This window comes from Perissodus microlepis, chromosome 19 (assembly GCF_051167445.1).
Source record: "Perissodus microlepis isolate ML-2025 ecotype Zambia chromosome 19, ASM5116744v1, whole genome shotgun sequence".
NCBI lineage: Eukaryota > Metazoa > Chordata > Actinopteri > Cichliformes > Cichlidae > Perissodus > Perissodus microlepis.
In genome coordinates, this window is record NC_140479.1 from 11699301 (window position 1) to 11722464 (window position 23164).

The 23164-nt window shown below is 37.8% G+C and overlaps 1 protein-coding gene across 1 annotated transcript in view; it reads right to left on the minus strand.

Moving 5' to 3' along the window:
• The window catches only part of lrfn5a (leucine rich repeat and fibronectin type III domain containing 5a), a 121174-nt gene that overhangs the window by 28792 nt on the left and 69218 nt on the right, over window positions 1–23164 (minus strand). The window lies entirely within an intron of this gene.

The window sequence follows — 23164 nt, forward strand, 5'->3', positions numbered from 1 at the left end:
TACATTATTTATCACCAACTGCACATCCTTTGATATCAACTCAAATAACTGAATGCAAAGATGTATATTAAAAGTCAAGTGTAGATATGATGATGAGTGCAGTAAGGAGACAGGTGGCTGGGCCTCTAAAAATCATCTGTGCTGGATTTTTTAATGTGATTTTCTGTGCACATTAAAGAATAAAGTGATCAGTAATGGTGATCAGAAAAAAACAACAACTTTATAACCAAACATGACTATGACCACCAAACAAGAAGAGGGTTTTATTAGTCTCATTTATTGCTCAGCAGTGTTATTGTGCATGAACATGAGTGAAAAGGCACACATACTCAGTCATCATTAACAAGCCGCAGTGCTTGTAGTTAATTAGAGTGTTAGTGCGAGAGTGCAGGGTGGTAAGGGAGAGAAAGAAAATCCTCATTAATGGCAACCTTGATTTCAGGTTTGAAGGACATGGGAGAATCACCATTAAACAGATCACAGTGCAAACAAGCATGCACACGCAAACATCTACGCATTCACAGAAGAACACAACACAGACCTAATGAGGGTGAAACAGAAGTTGAGGATTTGTCTCTGTGAACTTTTCTCACACTTTTTATTTGAACAAAAATGCAGCAGAACAATAGAAACAACTTGTATGCTGTGTGTTCCATAATAGGTTTGTTAAGACGTTTTAAAGTTACAACTGGGAATACTACTCACTCTCTCATAAGATAACCTATTATAAATAACACACCATGGCATATGTATAGGTAAACTGTTTTATTCATGGCGTGCTACTGCTTTATAAATCAAATCCAAACCAAAAAGGGAAAAATATCAAACAAAACAGATTTTTACACTCTGAGAATCCAAGCAGGGTAAAAACATAAACCTCAACCTCAACAATAAAGTCTTAGTTTGGTCTGCTTTGAGAGAATTGCCCATCATATGTACTTTGGAGACTGATTTGTTCCAATCAGTGTCTTTGCTGAGAAGCAGCCAGTTAGTGGAAAGGAAATGAGTGCAGAATGAAACAGCAGCAGCATTTGGAGCCATTTCAACAAAAAAAAATGAATTTTAAGCCAGAGTATTTGTAAAGAAAGCACATGGTACGGCCGGTTCATCTAACCAACTTGCGTAGCTGGTGTTCATACCATTACCCGAGTCCCTGTGTAATAAAGGAGCCGCGCAACCAAATGTCTTGTAGAAAGCAACACGTCTCATCAGTCCTTGGATGTCATTCCCATCACTAACAAGCACACAGTGAAGGTGTTAAAATCAAAATGCTTTTTTGTTCAATTTTGCCTCCATCTGTGGTGTGAATTCATCACTGTGGTGTTCCTGCACTGCACTTCCCAGACATGCACTGTTAGTACAACCAACACTGCTCATGCTAACCTCACAGTTCTCTTGTTTATTCCAAACTGGAACCACATTTTGTTTTTGTCAGATGTATTTTTCCTGGAGAAGAATTACAAGATCCTACCACTTCCAGTCTCTCTGTGGTGGCTTTGTTTTTGTGTATCACTATTTTTTATTCCATTGTTATCATTTTGTTGTCATACTTAGCCTCTTCATGGTTGTTTTGCAGCTCTTATCTTTTCTTATCTTATCACATCACTTTGAGGATATTTTATTGCTTTTTCCTTTGTTTTTCTTATGTGTGTTACTTGGGTTGTTCTGCATCCGTTCCTCTCTTGTCTTTCGACTGGAAAAGACAAATCTGAGCCAGGTCTTCTTGCCTGGGTCTGTGTCCATGTTCAGTTCAGTAATCCTTCCATGGCCATTTAATGTCGGGGTGAGTGTCAGGCTCCTGGGCTTTGGAGCACTGGCCACTACATAACCTACCTGGAGATCAAAAGTATTTTTTGTATCCTACTATTTGCAACTTTTAGAGTTTCAAACTACTGTAAATGGCACCTGTATGTTAAGACCAGAGTTCAATAAATTATATAGAGTCGTGTAATATTAACACACTACCCAGGACTGATTACGAAACCATTCACCAATCTGTAGTCTAGTTGTGAGGTCCTCTCTCTGTACTTCTTACATCTGTGTGAAATCACTGACATGAAATTTGCTACGATGTCAGAGGTCGTACAATTCCTGTTTTTCTTTTCTTCTCTGTTTGAGTGCAGAGAAAGAAGACCAGAAAGATGGAGCAGCAGCTAAATAGATCACCGGATGATTCATATGCCCTGGTGCTACAGAGAGAGCAAGAGAGCGAGCGAGAGACAGCTCTTGACCCTTCTGACATGAAAGCAGATATCACCTCATTAATTACTCTGAGAAATGACTGTAATGAGAATGAACGAGTGAGACAGAGAAATGGAAAGGAAACGGGGAGAATTATCAGAGAGAGTGAGGAGGAAAAAAAGAGCGATCAGAGAGCCAGCTAATTAAAATGAGTGCTGAGGTGTGAAAGAAAAAGGGGGAGAGGGACGAATTTCATTTAGAGAGAGGAGACGAGGCAGGATAGATGAAGAGGACGTTGTTCTGTCACGCTTTGTATGCGATATGCAAACCGTAAAGCCATCTGCTATACAGGAGGGATAAGGTTATATGTCACACACATATAAAAGTGAACATTTCACCAGCACTGAACTTAATTTTCACACAAACTCTTCTTCACTCGCAACCTGATGTAGCTTGAGGTGACATGTAGGACCACTGGGATCAAATGGAATGGTGAATTAACCAAAGGGATTATGGGTAAGGAAGACAAATTAAGCTCTGTTTGCAGCGATGTGTAAAATACGATTCTGTTTCACACATGTGTGCAGGCTGCTTTATCCACTTCTTTGAAATCCATCCACCCTGTTCCCCCGAAGGTCTCCCATAAAGCCAGTTTCACCCCTGGCTTGCTCACTGATGAACAACCGGCTTCCCCAGACAGCTCAAATGGATTCTCCACACGCTCCATATACTGAAACTGATCTCGGGCTGCATTCAAATCTCACAGGGATAACCAGAGGCACAACTTAGCAGTTAAGAGCGGTGGCTTGGAAGTATTCGCACATTCAAACTTCTTTGAAGCTGCATAGAAGCCACCATTGAAGATTTTTTGAGTGTTTTTAAAAACTACCTGCCATTATTTAAAGTGACTCGTTAAATAAAACAGCACCTGTTCCGCTGGTATTCATCTCTGAGTGACTGTTGTAAGTCGAGAGCTCGTAGCAACAATCTTTACCGCGTGACGTGGATGTAGCATCAGAAGTAGGAAACTACTCTGACAATCCTAAAGTGTCATCCAGTGGTTTTGCAGGGCTCTTTACTGAGGAGTGTAAGGTAGTTTACTACAGCACTTGTTGTGTTGAAATAGATTATTTATGTCAGTGTTAGGAAAACCCTTCACGCATTTAAGGGTCCTCCCACAGTCTGAGAGGACTGGGCTTTCGTTGGGGAGAGTGACATTTGTTTACTGCGAAGTATTCTTCCTGACAGCAAAAAAATACACAGAAGCTTACAACCTCCAGATATTAAAGTGATATAGAAAATTAGATTACCGCAGGGACTACATTTAAGAACATTAAGCATTAGTTCAGGTACATCTCAATCACCTATTAGGGAAAATAACATGCAAAGCTCAAGCTAATCTATGACATTACAATAAAGCTGTTGATTTTGTATCATTTGCAGATAATGAGTCTCGCATTTTAGTTATCTGTGGCTAATAACTCACCTCATAGTTCTTGAAAAAAGTAAGTGCAAGATGTTATATCACAGGCCTTTCCTGAATGTTTTCGTTCATTTGGAATATCCCTGAGTTATTATAACTGAAGTATCTTATGATGCACCCCAGTTTTAAAAGTTTCCCTTGTGTTGTAACATCAACATCAGATATTATAATGAAATGCTTTCAGTGAATTTGTTGCTGTTACATGTGTTAGCTTTCGTAAACGCACTTTATACAACTTGCCTCGTTCCCCCATTCATACAAGCACTTTTTCTATGTTTTTTTTCCTTTCTGTTAAAGTGCTTTTATCTGACTTTCATACACATTCACACTCTGATGGATGCATCAGTGAGCGACTTGGGGTTAATATCTTGCCCAATATTTGGAGCAGCCACGCATCGAACCACCAACCTTCCAGATTAGTCGATGACCTGCACCACCTCCGACAGCCACCAGGTAAGAACAAGCAAGCATTTTTTCTTTGATCTGGATGAATTCACGTTTTTAATCATTTTCAAGCTGACTCGAGGATGACAAAAAAGAGAGGTTGACTTCAGAGTTGTTCTGTAGCTTTTAACCACATTGCATCAGATTATTGACACAGAAATGATCACATTTAACTTTCTGTTTTTTCAGCACATTAAAGAGAATATAGCCCAGCAGATTCTACCCTACTTTTGAAGTTTCCAACTAAAGTAACAGCCCCAAAATCCAGCAAGACATGTCTTCAGAATGTAATTCAAAATAATAACCTTGAGCTCTGTGGATAAAAAACGTGTGAGAATTTTTGTCCTAAACACTAAACGAGAAGGAGTTTGTTTGTGTTTTAAAGGTTTTATTTTAGCCTCTTCCAAACTGCAATTCAGCTGCAACCCTACCGAATGGGATGCAACAGAAATAAAGCAAAGCACTGTATCCACTTTAATATTTACTGATGGGCCATGCTCGGAAACTTTCTAAAAGTGACAGCGGGTCAATAACATAACCTTGTACAGGAATCCTCAGGGTGGAAAGGGTTAAAGTGCTCGTAGATATTGCAACTGGGAAAGCTCATGTGACATGATTGAGAGCTCCAGAGCAGTTAATATGTGGACCCTGTGTTTTCTTTAGCTCGGCACGAGACATGAGCCATACACACTAAATGACAATAAATGCAACTTATTTGTGGTTACTCGCGTTAATAAGGAATGTCAGATCGAATCAAAAAAGATTTGTTGTGTTTCGTGTGTTCTTTTTTGACTTGGAAAAGCATGTTGGAAAAAAGCTCCCACTTCCCTCTCAATTTCACTCATTAATGCAACTAAGCACTTGCAGGAAATGCACCCACCTATTAAAGAAGGATCTGGGTCAATCGAAAGAAAATTTAAGCTAAATGCAACAACATCCAGCACTAGTGTTTGCATGCTCACAGACTTTAAGAGAATTAAAGCTTGTAGGTTATACTTGTTGTTGCTGGAAATACCTTTCAGCTCCTGTTTTTCATTTTGTCAATCAAATTAATAGCTTACATGGTCTTCTGTGGCTACAAGCCTGCACCTTTCATGGCTTATACCAGCATCTAATGCATAACAAAATGCACCAATGCCCAGACCACTTAAAGCAGGGGTGTCCAAACTTTTTTCACTGAGGGCCACATACATAAAAATACAGGAGGGGCTGGGCCACTTACTACATATTAGGTATATAACCTTAACTTTAGTGTATTAAAGTTAGAAAAATCACTTAAAAGTGATAGAATATGTTATATTGTTGAATATAATTAAAGACAAAACTGCCTTCATCACAGCTTTCCATAAATGGATCTTTATTGATTTATCCAGAAAAAGCTTTGGTAGCTCATTCTCAGAACAGCAGCCTCAGATGTCTTCTTAGACAGAAGATTTACAGCACAGAGAAAAAACAATAAAGGGGAAAATGGGACGGGTACATTTCAAGTTTGTTATTTAAGTTATTAGGCTTAGCAACACACCTATTAACGTTCGTTTGAAACGATTATCAACATTAACAGACTGAACTGGACTTAATAACAGGAGTGTATATAATTTTAGTAAATTATTCTGGTGAGTATCAGCTGCGCTGGGTTTGTAAATCGGGCCATCCAGCTGCGGTGCTGATCGCCACTCGTGCCAAAAATCCGGACAAATGTCACTTGATCAAGGAGCAGATCTGCATCAGATGAGATCAGCTGACTTTGCGTGTACGTGCGCTGTGCACAGCGGTGTGTACTCTGTGTGTAAACAAGAAAAACGCATATAAGAAAGTGGTGCGCAAAAGCAGGGTAGTGACAGAATTGATGCGCATTATTGATATTTGAAGCATGTGTACCTGCACGTGCATGCTTATTAACACACGGGTACTGTGGAATATATTGTTTACTCACCTAAAGCGCTCGTGCTCTCGTCCACTCCCCGCAAAAAAATTAGCGGCTGTGCGGTGTCTGTGGCATCGGTGCTCTCATCACATGCGATGGAGTAAAAATCAAAAGCACAGCTTCATCAGACAGTTGCAGTTTAATGTTGGCTGACAAGTCTTCAGTGCGTCGCACAACTGTATCTCTGGACATGCTGACGTTGTTGAAGTCCTGCACTTTTTCCGGGCACATTATTTCGGTGACTTTAACGAGGTCTCCATTTTTATGTTTTATGAGGTCTCCATCTGAAAAAGGCTTGCCTTGTCTTGCGATGAGTTGGGCGACCTCATAGCTGGCTATTGGAGCCTTTTCCTGGACAATTTGAGCACGAAAAAAATACTGTTGCTGACCCTGCAGGAGAGCTACCCTTTGCTTTAATTTCTGCTCTCGCTCAGCACCAGTGTAGGATGCATAGGCCTGATGTTTGGTTTCATAATGAGGTCGTACATTATAGTCTTTCATAATTGCCACAGTTTCAGTGCAGATCAAACAGACACACTTCCCCTTGAATTCTTTGAAGAAATATTGACTCTCCCACCGTGTCTGAAATTTTCTGCATTCACTTTCTACCTTTCGCTTCTTTGCTTCTGCCATGTTTAGTAACTTGGGGTATATTTCTTCTGTGATTGTCCTTTTTGGTGGAGCAACTGCCTTGATCAACAGCAGCTCCCCCTGGTGTTAAAACTAAGAAGTGCAATACAAAAGGCCCGCACTTCAAGCAAAAGTTGAAGTGTGGGCCATATTCTATTCTATTTATAAAATTACTTGCGGGCCAATTAAAAATGGCCCGCAGGTCACAGTTGGCCCGCGGGCCGGTGTTTGAACACCCTTGACTTAAAGTAACCTGCTGGCTTTGTGTCTCCTGCACCATTTGCTTTGTTTTTCTGTGCGTCCACTGAAGTAAACCTTATGCTTAAGCTAATGGTTTACTCACTTGAACAACAGGGGTCAGCAGCTGCCTAAATACATCACAATTACTCTTTATTCAATTAGTGCACTGTGAGAACGTAGCGCTGAGTAGGCCTAAACACACACACACACAGGAAAATGAATCCCAGCCGCACCAAGACTTAAGTCTAATCTGTATGCATGCTTTGCATTTAAAACAGATACTCGATACCTTCTGTGTACATACAGACACACATTAATTATAATAGTGATAGATTTGCCAAAGATTCTACTTAATAATTTAAAAAAATATCAACCTAACCTAAAAATGTGTTAAAACATTCTTCACTTAGCCTTTTCATCTCAGTGGTCAATGTGCAAAAAACAGGCTTTATCAATCACTAAAATACAAACCACCACTACTTGTGGTGATGCATTTATCTGAGAAGCCTGTTGGTACTAGTATGAGATGAACTGAGCAGTGAAGCAGGTTTAACACCATAGTTCCCACAAACACTATCCTGAAAAGACTGTTAGAATGCATAACTTGAACAAAGAATGGCTGTAATATAAATATTTTTTATATACTGTAAAGAAAAAAAAAACAATAAGACCAACTTATATCAGGATTGAATGGAGTGCCGCCTTTGCAGGTAATATTCAGGTTGACCATTTTAATCCATAATTGTATAGTTAAGCTTAATATTTTGGTATTGGGATAAGGACTAATATGTGTAACAAAAGTCATGGAAAATAGAGTATAAATGTTCATAAATAATATGGAGCAGGTACAGTTTTCAACTGCAAGTACCTAAAATTACCTAAAAAACAAAAAAACAAATGCCGCTGGATACTCGTTACTACTGCAACAGTGTTCAAGAAAGGGATGTATGCTTCTGTTTGCAGCAGGTGAACACATTGTGCAATCCATTTTTTATACTTCTGGTCTTTGTGGCATTTAAAAAACTTGAGTTTTGTATATAAATATCTCTCATTCCCAGCTATATGTATTACCAGAACAACTGCTGGTTAGGAAAGGGGTTTACTGAACAGTCCATTTCAGTCTCTCCACCTCACTTTATACCGAATTCATTCTGCACATGCATGTTTTCATTGCATTAAGGATGAAAAATCCTCCTTAAGCCTGCCTCCTGTCCTGCATCACAATCTCCGCTTCATGACAGAATTGGATTTAATGGTTCAAATCAAACCAATCAAAGGCAGATACAGCCAGCTGGATGATTTATAGGAGTACACGAGCTGCCCGAAATTCAAGATGATCACCGCCAAGGTCATTCTGGTAGGAGTGGAACGTGAGAACACACACATGCCCTAAAGCCATAGGCTACACACTGATGTGGAAGCATGTTTAATGCATGCACACAGAAATGTATACTAGATGTACTATACTGAGACATGTATTGATTTTAGATTCAGTTATAAATGCACTGGCTTCTGTTTTTGTATGACTGAGAACAGAAGAGAAGCAGTAAAAGGAAGAAAGCAGTGAGACAGTAAGATTTGTAACATGAGATCTTGGCGGTTTGGTGCTTTAAGTGCCTGATTCATGGAGAAGCTGTGTAATATCTGGTCTACAATTCTATTTCTGCAACATTGCATCACACCACTATTTTTCAAGAGACAGCAAAGTACATCTATCACTGAATGGATGCACCCTCATGTTCACAATACACTTTCTATGCCATAAAATCTGTCAAAATGCACACAGATGCATACATCAAAGCTGCTGAAGACACTGTGTAAAACTGTCTCAGCTCATTGTTTTATGAGGTATCAATGACTTTTGGTGACTGTGGTTTAGATTAGAATGCATTCTGTATTAAGATAAAATCTTGAATGAGGCTAACTGGAAACTAACTGGAAAGCTAATTGGATTGTTCACCGCATATTCAGAACAAAATACCTCAGAAATTGATCCCAGAAGATGAATCCCACTCACATTGGTGATGTCCTGAATTTTTCGAATCTGATATGTTAAACCATTGTTTTACTCATTTATTTCACATGCAGATTAAGATTTTGCATTTGAAATGATAACGCATCCCATGGATTGCCTTGATCTTCACTGTAGTATCCTTAGGTGATCCTTGGATTTAGATGTAGCATCAGGATTGGGCCAAGTCTGTTCAACATTTTAAAACATAAAAACATCCATAAAAGAAATGAGACTGTCAAAATCCTCAGTTGTACTTTGTGTTGGCAATGTCTGCAATTTAACATTTTGTGATTTAGCACAGTGATTTATTTTTGGGTGTTTTTGTTTTGTCATCCTAACAAAAAATGTTTTTATTCTATCAATTCGCAGGAAACACTTTAAAACCTCTAACATGTGTTAAAATAGTCGTGAATGTTCAAAACAAACAATTTGTTTTGAGTACACCCAGTAAAAATCTAGGCTTTCACAATATAAAAACAATAATGGTTCCTAAATGCCCAGAGCTACTGTATGTTTAATGCAGGGTTGGTAAATAATAATTGCTATTTATGGCTGTGAGTATAGCTCGAAGGCCTTTTGGTGATCTTCTGCAAAGCTCTCTTAAGATTAACAAGCTTTGTTTCTGCTGGGCATCATTTTTTCTGAGTGCAACAGGTGAATAAAAGAAGCATTTATGACTCATAGTCACAGTATGAAAAGTGACTGTGAGTCTCCTTTGAAAAGCATTCCCTTGATTTTGAATTAAGGCAGTTTGGAGACTGGTATGAAGAATTTTCTTGAAAAATATTCTCTGTACTAGTGCAGCACACAGATGAAGGTGCTTTTAGATTAAAATTGTGAATACATATGATAACAGAACGATGTGGATTGAAGCAAAGAAGGGCTCACTTCAATTTCATCAATTCATATTTAATACCTGCTTTCCTGCTCATGGCCATGAGGTCTAGCTCAATTGGAAATGCTTAACCTTGAGAACAAAATTCCTGGTTGTTTAATTTTAACTGAAAAAAAAATTAATAATCCTTCCAAAAATGTAAGGCTTAAAAGACTCATTAATAACTGTAACCTAATCAAACCTAATCAAAACTGCAACAGTGCATAAATAACAGCCTTAGATTAAGGTGTTTACTTTTATGCTGAAATAAAGAGTACCATTTATCTCACTGTCATCTAAATTTTTATATCACATACCACACGCATCCCATACTTGAAGCACAGGTATGTATGTTTCTTTCATTCTATTAATGTATACCACCTTTACAGATGCACCTCATTTTCATATACTCGTACATGTATATACGAGAAGAAATTAGAAGGACACACCTAACATATCTAAACTCTCATATGTATGTCCCTTTACTGTGACAAGTCCCACCCAATATAGTTAAAATGAGAGCCATTACCAACTTTTGGAAGATTGGCAAACCAAGAGAAGGGAAGCATCTGCTGCCTACAACTATGACATTCAAGCAAGCACACGTTAAAAAAATTAAGGATATTTTAACCTACAAAATGGCACAAAGGAAATATAGACAAAAAAGTGTCGACAATATTGGAGGGAAAGTGGATATTTGAGGATTCAAGAACAAGGGTGATGTGCAGAGCTGTAGTAACTACAGAGGGATAAAGCAGATGAGCCATGGCGCGAGGCAAGAGAGGTGACAACAGTGAGCAGCAGCATGGCTTCATGTTGAGAAAGAGCACTACAAACGTGATGTTTGCTTTGAGAGTGTTGTCGGAGAAGTGTAGAGAAGGTCAGAATGAGCTGCACTGTGTCTTTGTAAATGTAGAAAAATCACATGATAGGGTCCCAAAAGACGAACTGTTGCACTGTCATGAGTGGCAGATAAATTTGTGAGGGTTGTGTAGGACATGTATGAGGATAGTGAGACAGTGATGAGACTTGAAGAGGTGGAGATATGATTTGGAGAGAAGAGGAATGAGTTCAAATACCTGGGGTCAACAATACAACGCAATCAACTATGCACAAGAGACGCAAAGAAGAGAGCGCCCTCCATCCACTCCCCCCACTTAGGAAACCTGCTATGATTTATGGTTTGCAGAAAGTGGCATTAACACAAAGGAAACAGGCAGAGATGGTGATGGAGAGTTAGAAAGGAGTATATCACAGGGACAGCTCACGTTGAGCAGTTTGGATATCCTGAACAAAGGGCGGTGAAAATGGAGCTCCCAGGCAGGAGAAAAAAACCTCAGAGGAGGTTTACAAATGTAATGATAGAGGATAGAGAAGACTGGAGTGACAAAGGTGGATGCTTTGGACTAAAATGGAAGCTAGATTAAATTCAAATTAAAACCATCTAGGTTGTTATGGTGTAACATTTATTTCAATATACAAAAACATTTTTAAAAATGTGTCTTTCTCAATATTAATACTGATACATGCTTAATTAGAAAATAGCCGCATGTCAGTAATACACTTTTATTGCTAAAAAAATTATGTACTGTAAATGTCTTAACCCTGTTTAGACGATTGGAAGTCAACATGGCAGCAAAGTGAGTGTACACTTACAAGCAAACTGAGCAAAACCAGAAGGAATGATAAACTTAACCAGCAGGGTTATTTTACAAGCAAAATGTTGCGTTGTTTCTGACATAAATAAATGCAAAACAAGTGAATCGACCCCTTCTGCAAAAGGAAGTGGGATTACTGAAATGAATTTGAAGAAACTCGGAGGGGGAACGATACACAGAAAGGGTTTATTTTCATAATTAGGTCTCTAGGGTGAAAAAAGTATTAATGGTGAATTGGAAAGGGGCAATGAATATTTTATTTAAGCACTATAAATTGGGTCAGCCTCCTTTATATTAGAATAAATGAAAGATAGAAACTGGCAGTAATGGATTCAAATACAGTACTATGGTAAGTAGGATAACATAAAATGAAGAGAGAAAGACAAAAAAAGAAAGGGACAGTCTTTTTATTTAAGACATCAAAAATGGCTTTAATATAGCTAATAAAAATGCATCCCAGCAAAAATTAAATAACTAGAAAAAAGTACTTAATTATGGGCTGATGTATCATTAGATTTATCTAGAAATTACAAAATATTTCTGACTAATATTCACATATTCTTTAGTATTGATGTAGAATGACTTTATTTTATGGGTTGTTTTGGGGGTATTAAAATGAATCATGAACGCACGACCTACACGATTTCAGAAAGTTAATAATTAATATGCAAAATGCAACACAATCATCAGAGACAGAGCAACATTAACATTTGTTTGGAGTTGTATTTCTGGCTTGATTTAAGTCCTATTCTCTGTTTTGGTCTCTACCATTGGGTGACTGTTTAAGGGGTGAGCTCTTTTTTTCTTCTAACCAGTTTGCTAGAGCACTTTGATCAAGTGCTCTGACACTATAAAAGGAAAAGAATCTACTCCCAGATACATATTCACATAACCTAGCCACAAATATATACAAAGTGAGATGGTGAATTGGAGTTAGTAGCAAAGTCATATTGTAGCAGTCTTTTGTAGTGTCTGAGAGCACCGTGTGCACAACTAGCGTTTTTAGTTTAGAGAAAATCACAGTCAAAGTTTTGCTCGGTTTTCTTTCCCCATATATTTTTATATAGATAGCTTAAAATGCACAGCAACACTAACAAAACTGTTTTATTGATCACAGGAACCTTTTCAAGCTTAACACAATGAACACATTTACCCGACTAGCTGCGAACACCATCTTTGTGATACGTGTCGGGTTCCCAACAATATGCCCCATAAAACAGTCTGCTTTATAGAAGAATAAAACACTTTGTTTTACGGTGTTTAATTTTTGAGTTTCTTCTAATGTTTTAAACCGTTCAGCTTCACCTCCTGGTCAGCTGGTCCGGTAGCTGACATGGAATCACTCACAAGTTGCTGCACCAGCTGCAGAGTGTCCTGTCAAAGATGCCTAATGGACACACTTAGTTGAGAAAGCTTTATTGAATGGGACTATTTCCTCTTCCGTTACTCTAGCAACTGAAAGCATTGCAATATGAGGCATAATTTTAAATGAATGCATGGGTGTTATCTGACAGCAGCATAGGAAACTGATCATTTCATAAGGAATAATAAAATCCTATAAAGCTGCATTTTTCATTACTAAAATGCATTGAAAGGCTGCCCAGAACACTCACACATACGTTGAACCATTCACTCACTTTTAGCAGTCACTTTTTCTCCATCATTACGTGCGTTCAGATTTCATAATTAAGTGGCTATTTGCGTATGTCAGCACTCTAATGCTAATCTGGAAATGCCTTTTTTTGTGCCAATAAAGTACCTTTGATTTGAATGGATGAAGACAGAGCAGGGAGAGAGAGAGAAAGACAGAAAAAGGTGGGAGGATGACAAACAGTTTCCATCATCATCCTCCAGGCAAGAGGAGGCTGCACGCTTATATAAGAATACACATGCAAAACACACACATATGCATTTGAATGCGCACAACAACATTGTTTTTGTTTGTTTATATGCAGATCAGTAAATGGGGCTGGCCTACAGAGCAAAATGTTGTGGGAGGGCATGGCAAACATATTATGGCATTAGCTTGTAATGACACTTTGTCGGTCTGTGTGTGTGTGGTATCTGAAAATAGCCTGCATGAGAGCACAACGTGGAATGTGGAAGCATTACACTCTGGTCTCACATATCGCATGTGCCTGTCTGTCTCTCATCTTATTTTCTACCGCACTGCACTAGTGCATTTGACAGCTAAGATTGCAGAAAGTGTGCATGTGTGTATTTCTCTGTGCACATGTGTGCATGTGTGTAAGGCACTTGAAAATGATAATCGAGAAGCAGTCAACTTTAGTCTTCCAAGGAATTAAAGATAAAACAGCAATATTCTTGCTGGAAAACCACAGCTTGCAAATCTAACAGAAAGGATATTTCCTAGAGGAGGAGAAGCTTCTTCTTCCCAAATTCTCCTCCGTCCCAGCACTAGGCCCTCACATCTCAACTATTGACTTTTCTCTGTGTTGGTGCAGAAGCAATCAAACAGCTACAGCCTTTAACAATCCCCAAACCCCAAAGTGATTTTATTTCACCCAAGCAGTTCAGATACAGTTAATTGGTTTATGCTGATGAATAATACTTAGTATAATATTGTAACTTTATTCTTTTTTGAGCTTTATTCCATAACAAAATGCCAAAATGGCATCTTACATGTGCAACTCTTAGTATCATATAGTATGCATGTTTCCAAGACTTTGTCAGATCTAGCAAATGAAGCTTTGAGCAAAGCTGTGATTTGGTTTTTAAATAACATCTCTGCAACGATTCGGTGTTATTTAGCAGCATAAACAAGAAAATGTTTAACCATGACTGCAAGCATATTCTACAAATGCTTAAGTGAGTTACACATTCAAGAAAGAAAATCTTCACGCTTGTATGCCTACTGTCAGAACTGTTTGTTTTGTGATTCGTTCATAGTGTGTGGTGTTTTATACTACTTTTTACCTACATGACAAAGTGGGGTAATTAGTAATGGTTACTAATGCCATTTTTTTTTTTTTTTTAGTTTGACAACACAAAATAAAAATAATCATAATTTAAGTGTTTACTGAATAGGAATGTCTTCTTTGTATTATTTGTGTATAGCCCAGTAATTACCAACATTATGTTTTCATTTATAGACATTAGTTACCTTACATCCCCGGGGGAATCAATAATACAATACTGGGATCTCTGTCAATAGTCAAACCAGCTATTGTCAGTCATCAGTGTGAAAGCTGATTGCAAATTATATCTGCCTAAATACCTCAGATTTAGTCACTGAGTTTCATTTCTCATCTATACTTCTATGTTACCCCTATTATTTAGGCAACATTTAAATAGATAAATAATGCCCTGCCTATATATTTTATACTTATTAGGTTGTTGTCATAGTGACACACCTCAGTTTTTTTTTTTAAATTTGATTTCTGTAGCCACACTTTGCTTTCCTGTCATCTTCATGCTGGTCTTATCTTTCACCTTATAACACATTTCTTTCTTTGACATTTTCATGACGTTCTCTTTTGCACATTTTCTGGCATGTAATCCTCGTACAGTAGAAGGTTAATACAAAAAGAATTAAGGGCAACATCCATCACACTAATTTATTCAGTCACTGCCTGATTTTAGGATTTACTTAAGAGTTAAATAGGACTGCACCTTTTGTACTTTACTTTCTTAAAGGTTCTGCCGTTGAGTCATTTGAATAATGATTTTTTAAGGAAAGCTGAAAGCTGACAATTTAAGTTTTGTTTTTGTGCAGTACCTCAGCACAAGCTATCTGGGAAAAAATGCACAAAGTAGAGTTACTTGGTTCGCTAAAAAGTATATAAAATATAAATGAAAATACAGAGCTAAAATACTTCACAGTGAGAGGTTATATAACCAGTGGACTACCTAGTTTATCCTGCATCTTGGTGTTATCCAAGTTACTAAATAAAGAATGTTCATATCTCTTTTCCCCCTTGTGAGTGTAGCTGGAGGATGTACCAAAGACACAGTTTAAGTTTGAAAAAGACTATGCTAAATACTGGTCTCCAGCCAGGCCACTGAGATGTTTACTTCATGGAAAAAAGCTCTCTCGCTCTTGTAATTTTTAACTAACATTCTCAATAAGAAATGAGATACAGAGAGCAAGAGAGGAGGGACGGATAGACACAAACAGGTAGGACTGTAGCGTGCAAGCAGTCTGTCGCAGTGGATATTGTATTTGTCTGTGTGGGGGCTGAGGGTGGGATAAATAATTTATAGTCATCCAAACATGAGCACACTCTTACATTATTTACATGCAGTACATTTAACACCCAATCACACAGAAACGCTAAATTTAATGTGCTCTGCATTGGGGGAAAAAAGTGAAAGGGATGAAATATTAACAAATGCACGGTAAGTGTACAGCAACAAAGAGAAAGGCACAAGAAGGAAAAACGAAAGGAAGAAAGAAAGATTAAAGGTGAATCTCAGTAAGAGACATGGCCAGAGGAAATCAGCCATGTGAGGAAAATATTAAACATGCACAGACCTTTGTCTCAGTGTTTACCTTGCTCCTTGGTGTCCCATCGTGTCATAGTAATAAAAATAGTAGTAGAGTACTTCAAAGTGAACAGGGGGTGAGAGGACTGTGGTCAGGTCATCTGTGGTTTTTCACTGCTTCTTTTTCCCCAAAGCTGATAGTACACAAGCAACAATTTTTAAATATAATTCCAGAATTGACTTAGCCATACAGAGACCAGCATTTAACAGGCCAGCGGTTAAATGCAGAACAATGTGGTTGTACTAGCCATTTCCCAGGTATAAGTGTGTGTAAATGTAAAGTAGGTTTTTTAGCTGAAGGGAAAAGAAATACACTCTTTGCTCTGAAAATAGCTATCGGCTGTTTGTTGCATTTCCCAAAACCCCTTCATTTAATTTCATTTAATTTAAAGATTAAAATGGTCTTAATGATGTTACAATTAATATTACGAATTATTCATACAGGACTTCTTTGTAACAGTCATAGGTAACAGAAATTACCTATGATTTCATCCTGTTGATAATGCCTTATCTATATCCACCACATTTCACTATACTATAGATTTTATATTTAGATAATGGATCCCTTTAAATGATATTTAACATTGATATTGCCATAATTTTCTGACGTGCTCTATTTTACTTTTGGACTAAGATGCAAAAGTTGCACGGAAAAATATGAAAAGTGAGTTACAAACATCTTACAAGAAGGCCTCAAGTCATAGTCGATACGCATGTATGTATGTGTGTGTGAGAGTGGATGTGCTATGTTGCCTTTAATGTGTGACAGACTTATCAAGAGCCACTGGCTAATCACTTCAGTATCTAGGTTAAATACAGATCAATGGTGTATGTGTGAGTCTCAGTGTGTCTGTTTTCATGTGTGTACATATAAAAATATGCACAAACAATCAACAGAACAATTACACTAAATACAGCTTGTGTTTGTGCGTATGTGTGCTTACATTAGCTGTGGCATAAAAATAAATGCACGCCTATTTTTATACCAGTATTTATACACACTTCACAACATCTGAGAGTGTGACTAATCTAAATTTATCCATCAAAAGCTACTTGTCAGCTCACAGTCATAGAATGATTCAGTGACTGAGGTGAAAGATGATGATGATGTTTGTGTGTGCAAAAAAGAAAAAGCTTAAAAATCTCACATCTTTTAGAATATATGTCAGAGACAGCCCCATAATTACTGGAGTTAACTGTTTTGTTGTCTACTACTGTTATTTTGTGAAGCAATCTCTTGTTAACTTTTGCCCATATTAATTAATAAAAAGAAAAATAAGTTGCTTTACCAAGTAGTTATACTTTTATATAAATTGATATAGATCAATTATATGGCCATATGCAATGGCACATACAGCTAAACAGGTTGATTGACCAAAAATAAATCTTTAAAAAATGTTTAAATAAGCATTTTCAGAAGGTTGGTCATGTGTTGTTTTGGGGTTTTTTGTCTAAGTATATTTGTTTAGATCTGATTCAACAACATCTGTGTTTACTCACTGCATCTAGCAGTTTTGATTAAGTTGAAGCAAAAAAAAAAAAATCATGTTTTTCCTGTGGTTTTCTGAATGTCATTCTGGGCAAGAAAAAGTAGATTTGTTATATCTGAAAATTCTCCCAAGCAACTCTTATTCATAGAGCCTAAGGTTATTAATTTTGGACTGACAGTTGGTGAGGTATTACCTATACATCTATATGCCCACAGCAACCCTTTTCCATCATTAAGTTGCAATAGCATAAGGTTGACATGAGCTATGTAAGGTACGGTAAGCGATACCATTTGAGAAGTCATAATTTAACTTTTGTCAGCAAATGTATATTTTAGAAGCAGGTATTAAGCATTCTTCCTTCTTTTCATTAACTGAAACTTAGAAAATTTTCCTAGAAAGTCTTTATCTGTAGCTAATCCTGGGCTCGCGTGCACACGAGGCAAGCTAAGCAAATCAGTTAGGTCGTTCCTGTCACAAACAGCCTTTTACAGGTTCTTTTGGGGGATTTCAAGCCACTCTCAGGCCACATGAGGGCGAAATGTTCTTAAATTTCTGATCTCTGACCAAATGTCTGAACTTCTTACTTTCCCCCTTAGTATGAGTCCTGCCACACAAAGGAGGAGGCTTGGTTTGATCCCATCTGATTCTTTCAGTCACTAGCAACTGCAAGTGAGAGTTGAAATGAGCCTCTAAATGTTCCCTCAATGGTCCAGTAGATCCTCTGCATTACTGTTGATATCACTCCATTTCTTTTTGATTTTTGCTTGAGAATAAGAAACCAAGATACTTGAAGCAGTAAAACTGTTCTGAAAGGCTAGGCAGTGATGGTTCATGTAGTGCAGCAAAGAAGGTTAAACGTAGGTTCAGCATGTTTTATTTTTTAAACTTCTCCCTAAGGAAGAGCTTGGATTTATGCTTGTGGTCCAGCATAGTGTCTTTGGAGGCTGTGGCACTCAGCGGCTCCACAGTGTGGTTCTACACTGATGCTTCACCTCTGAGACTTCTCAGAAATGCAGATTATTGGCTTAGTGGCCGATTCCAAGACTTCCAAGGCTGTAGATACTCACACAGAAGTTGCATATGCCACTTAGCAACACACTCTCACCATTCAAGCTAGAGAGGTGTGGAGGTGGTGGGCTGGAAGGTCATGATAGCAAGCAGATTATGTTTCTCTCTCCTAGGCCTTGTGGTTTTACAAGTCCATACAGTAAAAGCAGATCCATTGCAAATGTGCCCAATGAAGTTGTGCCTCTCAGATCTGGAGTTCAGCTCAAGGAGTTCCCTACGGACAATGGTGGTTGCCTCCAGGCAGCTATGGTTAGCCTTATGCTGGTTGGAAAGCAAAGAGAAATTCAGCAGTGAAAGTGAAGCGAAGCAAGCGATGCGTCTCCAATTGGTGGTGACAGATACATCCTTGGACAGTGTGAAAGACGTATTGAATCAGTGCCCTAAAGCTACGGGAAATGCTTTATCCTTTCTGTCACTTCTGTCCATATATTTAATACATCAAGGTATTGCTAGTATGTAGAGAATACAACAGTATGAGAGTGGGCCGTATAGTTGAAGCATCTCACATCGACATCCTTTATTCTCTAAGCTGTTCGCGTTCCAGCCTGGTGAATGGACACTACTAAAATGTTCACTACTAATGCTCATCGTCAGCATTTTTATCAGCACAGCAGCAGTAGACAGCATCATATTTTTATGACACTGTTTTTGTCCAGTGTGCACCCTGCCTTTTACCTTTCTGTCATTTTAGCTCTGGCAAACCCCAAATCCCTTAACCCTGAATAGATGATCATTACATAAACAGATTAATGAATGCAGCAAAGCAAAATAAAAAGTTAAATTAGGTGTTTTTATGCTCATTCCCATCCCTTATTCCTTTTGATTCTTTGGCTGTCTTTCTTCTTCAACCATCTGCCCCATGATAGCTTTGTTAATTGCTGATGTATGTGGAAAATTTAGACAGGAGATGCTCTGCTGCTGCACATGTATGGGTGTAGATGACTTTATTCCTTAGAGAAATGTATTGTGACCTCCCTGAACAGAAAATACACTTCCTACACTTTCTTAATGAAGGAACTGTGTGTGTGTGTGTGTGTGTGTGTGTGTGTGTGTGTGTGTGGATTTGTGTGCGTGTGCTGTAAAACCATGCATATGACAGCAAAAGCTATCAAGTACATCTTGACAGTTAAGTCTACATAGTTTGATGAATGTCAGAGTAAAAAAACAAATCATATAATAACATGAAGCTAATTAAATATGAGACTTCACGCATAATTCACCAAAGCAGAACTGAAAAGCTTCATACAGTCCTACTTTCTATATGCATCTAAACTTGCCTTTAAATTTCAGTAACACTGCCTCAGATCTGTTTACAGTTTGACAATCTGTTGTAGCAGCAAGAGAAATCTGGCCAAGAGGGCTACAGAAAACACAAAAACTAGAACACAAATCAACGTAATAAGTAAAGGCAGAATTACAACTGATATTCAGTAAAGGCAAGAGAACAAAGAAACCTGAATAACAGATCATTAAAAGAGCAACATCAAAAACAGTCATACTGACCAAGAGAACTTTGTCAGTATGACTGTTTCTGCCCTTTGAGCGCTTTTGAACCTATGAATTTTAGATGACGACTCTTTGGGAAGCATATAAACTTGGATTTAACATCAACTTAAGTTGTGTTAAATGGGACTGAAGCACAGAGGGTTTATACAACTTAACAAACAGACAGACAGACATGTTCATTAATGCAGTTGAGAATGTTCCCCATTTCAGTTAAAGTACGTACATCTTTTCCAACAAGAGCTGGAATCTCATTTGTGGTTGCATCCGAGTAAGAAGAATTTCTTATTTAAGTGGTTTTTGAAAGGTAGGACCTTTTCAAGGTTGAACGACTTCTGAGCTGGTTTCTTGAGGGCAGAAAATTTACATTCTTTACTAACAGATAGTGGCACAGCATTTGTTTTTTTGTACGCAAATTCCAATACCACCACCTTTTTCTGAGGTGGTCACAGTGAAACAGACTGAATCTGTAATTCAATGATTCTGTAAATTAATGCAATGTCTATAATTAGTTTTCTAAGCCAAGCTTCAAACAAGAATATCATTAGCTGATGATTTCACTCAAATCTTCACCAAACCGAGTTTAGGAAGAGGACTTTGACATTTAGATGAGCAATACAAAGTTCAGATCTGGTTTAAAATCACAAGGAGTACTCAAACATTTTTAATCTGGACCAGAGATGGGCTCTACGTATCCAGAGAAAAGCAGCAAGAAAACAATGAAGCATTTTCTTTTCACTGATTTTTGTAGTAATACAAAATGATTTCGCCATAGCCCGGAACCCTTACTGTGATCAGCCAGTCATTTGAAAAAGGAAGGTCAATAAAATCAGGTAACATGAGATCTCCACTGACGTGTGATCAAGTTTGAAGAGCTTCTAAAATATTTAAAATTCCAGGTTGTGTGCTTTGAAAGGAAAAAAAAAAAATATATGGTTCATTTTGGTTTCCAGGCTGTTCCCGCACCTCACATGGACAGAGATCAATAAAAGAAAGGAACCATACAGAAATACAAACAGGCAAAGACAGAGAGAGGTAACTTCCAGCCAATGTTAAAGTAGCCAAAACACCTAAGTGCATTTTGCTTTAGTAAGTTTGTAAAGTTTGTTGTTAGACAGTCTGGGGAGAAATCCAAAATTTTCCAGCTGCTGTATGGAGAAGAGCTTTGGTGAACTATTGTTTGTGTTGTCTCCTCTCAGATTTTTTAGGCCATCCATAAGTGATAATGATCTTCTGATTGCTAGCCTCTGGATATTGTTACAGATACAAACCTGAGTATTGTATACCAAACTCAGGCTTGTTTTTTCACACATCAGTACCACAGAAATGTCTTTTTAACTAGTTTGGGGATTGTCAGTGCACACCAAAATGCAGACCAGAGTAAAAATTAATAAACACATCATTAATGGTAAATGGTCTGTATTTGTATAGCGCTTTACTTGGTCCTAAGGACCCCAAAGCGCTTTACACTATACACAATCATCCACCCATTCACACACACATTCACACACTGGTGATGGCAAGCTACATTGTAGCCACAGCCGCCCTGGGGCGCACTGACAGAGGCGAGGCTCCCGGACACTGGCGCCACCGGGCCCTCTGACCACCACCAGTAGGCAACGGGTGAAGTGTCTTGCCCAAAGACATTATGCAGTATGCAAAAGTAAGTTGCAGCTTTAAGTGGAGTACAGGGGAAAAAATGGACCTGCTGAAACACCCACGTTATCCTTAAATCTCCACAAGAGAACGTGCTTTCATCAACGCAAAATCATGCACTAAGCACTCTTTATATGAAGAATTCAGCATGTTCTTGAATGTATTTCTACATCTTGAGAGAGAGTGAGGTGAAGGATTACGCAAAGAGGCAGAAACAGAGAAAGAGATTTCTAACAAAAAGAAATAGCGAAATAAACAGAAAAGGAAATAGAAAGAAAGACAATGAGAGAAAGAGGAAAGAAACCTTGTAATCTCTGGGTGCTCAGCTGAATAAGAAATAAGGGAGAGCGAATGGGACTTAGAGACAATGAAAAGAGATAGGATGCACCAAGCAGGAACAGGAAGGAGAAATATGAGAGGAGAAAAAAAAAAAGAGTACACATCAGAGGCCGAAGCTGTAACACAGAGCCAGATATGTTGGTAGAGGCACATTTAGCTCAAGGGAAGGTAGGATTGCCGTCTGCCTGAACACATTGGTTTTAAAAGTAAACGGGGCGTCTGAGTGAAACAGAAATGTGGAGTTTGATGTGCAGAAAGGAAACAGCAAATTTTAAAAGTACACTGGGGAATATAGCCAACACTAAACGTTGTTCTTGTGATGAGAGCATATCCACCCAACAAATTCACAAAGTCAAGTCAAAAATATGCAGTTTTAAAACCTAAGAACCAAGTACTGTGGCCAACATTTTACAAAGGTTTTTGTTGTTGTTGTTTAAAGATTCAGATAATTATTTAATAATTCTGTTAATTATAATATAATTAATATAATATATTAAAGTATAATATATCCAGTTCAAGGTCAAAGAAGCCTACCCCAACTCTCAGGGTTTTCTGTCCTGGACTGTAGTACCAAGTACAGAAAATCCCCACTTTGGATTTAAAGACCTTTTTGCTGTCAGGGAAAAATTGCTAACCACCATGCTGGCCCTGGATGACCCCACACACCAATAAAAGAGTCTTCAGTTTGTTTGATATGTTAGTCCACACCTCTAAGGTGTAGATTAACCAGTGTTGGTCAAGTTACTTGAAAATAGTAATTAGTTACTAATTACTGATTACTTCTCCAGGAAGGTAATCCCATTGCTTTACTTATTACTTATTTTCAAAAGTAATTAGTTACTTTATTATTTAGTTCCTTTTAAAAACATGATGCACAACCTGAATACGTAATAAAGCAACAGACCTTTTAGCCCAATTCTGTTTTTTCTGCACAATCCATCATGTAAAAGTGAATCAAATGGAAAAGTCTTGTTTAAAAAAAATGTTTTATTAGTTTTAATCTTTTAATTTTATGCACATTGCATCAAGCAAAAATTTAATTATATGCAATATTACTGACTTGATGGAAATTGTTTAACATTTAAACCTATTTTCTGCATATTCCAGCATATAAAATAAAATAATTTTTAGTTTAGTTTTTACTCTTTCAAATA